Source organism: Penaeus chinensis, chromosome 3 (assembly GCF_019202785.1).
Source record: "Penaeus chinensis breed Huanghai No. 1 chromosome 3, ASM1920278v2, whole genome shotgun sequence".
NCBI lineage: Eukaryota > Metazoa > Arthropoda > Malacostraca > Decapoda > Penaeidae > Penaeus > Penaeus chinensis.
In genome coordinates, this window is record NC_061821.1 from 12,276,597 (window position 1) to 12,279,096 (window position 2,500).

At 39.7% G+C, this 2,500-nt stretch overlaps 1 protein-coding gene across 1 annotated transcript in view; it reads left to right on the top strand.

Annotated features, from left to right (window-relative positions):
• LOC125045094 (inhibitor of growth protein 1-like) overlaps window positions 1-2,500 on the top strand; it is a 14,367-nt gene that overhangs the window by 504 nt on the left and 11,363 nt on the right. The gene's annotated exons all lie outside the window — the stretch shown is intronic.

Sequence of the window (2,500 nt, forward strand, 5' to 3'; positions counted from 1 at the left end):
TGTCTTTGTTTGTTTTTAACATCATGCATTAAGCTTCCCTTAAAGAGTTCATGATCACCATTGTAGTGTATCAGCAGTACATCTAGACTGTTTTTATAAAATCTTATTTTCATAATAAAACAATGTGACTGATTGGGGATAGGGTAGAATCTGTTTCATCAAAATATTAGGAGAGTAATAATAAGGTAAATGTTAAGTTTCATCCAGCCTCCGACTTTCGAAACCACTTTTTTTGGAGTGTAATCTCCCCTCGTAGTTTAACGCTGTTATGCTGTTGCTTTCCGTCGCATTTGACTCGTTGATGAGTAGCGGAACTTGTATTCCCCGACGGCAAAGTTGATCAAATGTGTAAGATTCGGCTTCGCACTGTATTATGGGAGGGTAATTAGCATGATTTACACACAGAAAAACAAGAAAAACACTAAATTAACTTAAAATCGGGCTTGCTGAAACTCTACGGGGACAGTGGCCATGTTTCACGTATGCAATTACGGTATACAATTCGGCGGTTAAATCCAGGATTATTTTTTGCCTGATTGACGGACAATACAAATGAATCAAACCATGTTTTGGCACAATCAACTTTTTAATATGAAAATGCGTTTCGAAAGTTTCCAGATGACCGTTTCAAATTCATACACAAGCTTCATTAATAGTTCCTCAAATAACAACGGTATTTTGATTGACTGCGATAATAAATACAAAGCAAAGAAACAAAAAAAAGCGCTACTGACAGTTACGTGTCGCGCACGGAGACCGTGCCGCAACGGCACACGCAGTCTCCGTGAATTTTATTCTCAAACAAAAAACTTACACATTTTTGTAACACACCTTGCAAACTTTAGTGATGATTGTCGTCAAATATGGTAACCGTTCAATACTTATACTGGTCTTAAAATGTAAGATGGAACTTATTGACCTTTGCCTGAGCCGAAAATACTTCGGAGGCCGTGGCGAGGCTTCAGGCCTCGCAGCCAAGCCTTATTGCTCGTCCCGCGGAATTATGAAAGCTTTAGCCTGATTTCGTCGCGCGCGGCCACGACACCCACTGCGGTCGGTTGCAATAGCCAAATCGTAAATAATTTGTATTAATAATGCATGTATTATTATCCTATTAAAAGTATGCATTTTTATTACATTAATTGGCTTATTACTTGAAATGTACTTCGTGCAATAACTATGTAGATTTCGCCGGTTCTCGTTAAACGTTACTTAAATTTTACTAACCTTATATCGTCCCGTCTCCGTTATTAAGCTTTACAATAACACGTCCTCGGCGTAGCAATATTTCCAGTTATACGTGTATTTCCAGTTATACGTGTATTTCGCAATTTGTAAACATTTCTGCCGGCTTCTATATTTTTTTTTTTTTTCACACCTACACTTCCTTGGCCACCGGACAGATACACACTGAACGTTTTCAATGGGCGAGGGCAGGGCTTTCCGAAAAACTGTTTTTGATTGGTCAGAAAACTCTGACGTCATTGCCTGAAGTTTTCATTGGCTAGAATTTCTCAGTCTGTAACACCGCATAATCGCTAAGTTGTCAATAATTGGTCGTTATACATGGTGTCCTTGTTTATCTGTTTCACACATTATTAATTTATTATCGCTATTTCAGAAGAAATTTGTCTTTAGGTGCGCGAAAAAATGGTATTTGTTTTGTATTACGTTTTTGTTTGGACTATATGCATACAAGCAATCAGGTAAGTGTGAACTCTTACCGGATTTCACTCGCTCTCTGAAGATGAAAGGTCTAGAGGGACTGGGGCAGGCGAGTCGATCTTTCTCTCTTTTCCGCCTTGCGGCGGATACAGCTCTGCCGCTTGTAGAAAGAAGGAATGGATCAGAGATGTTTGATTTGATTTTATAAATAAATAGCGGGCCAGGTATTGGTTGATGTAAGCGGCCCTAATACCTGGCCGCTTGACCCATTCCTTTAGGTCCCTCCATAACCTTTCTACGTTTTGTGTGTGTATTTGTGGGTCGTCTGGGTCTACAAAATTCTCAGAATGATTAATACTCAGATGTTTGTAACCATGATGTTGTAGGTTCCGGTAAGCAGCCCATCCATCACTGTATATCACACTGTCTGGTTTGATATATTTCTTAATAAGGGGTATGAGCGTGTCTGCACTGCGGTCAGTGCCAACTAATGGCACAACGAATTTCTTTTTACTTACACGCTCAATACCCCCAAAGACCCACACCTGGCTCAACTGTCTGCCCCTATTATACTTACGGCGCACGAGCAGCGTCTCGTCGATCTCAACTATTACACCAGCACCTCCTATTGAATTTTGATTTTGTAACCAATATTCGGTTACTTCAGAACAAAAACTCCTCCAATCTACGCTAGTTGGCTTAGAAATGCCAATACATTTAATAATTTGTGCGTGATCCCAATGTTTTTGTAGCCAATGATTCACAAATAAAATTACTTTAAAAGGTTCGAGATGTGTCCCCTGCAGAAACGTGCCATTGTAATCGCTGGTCGAGA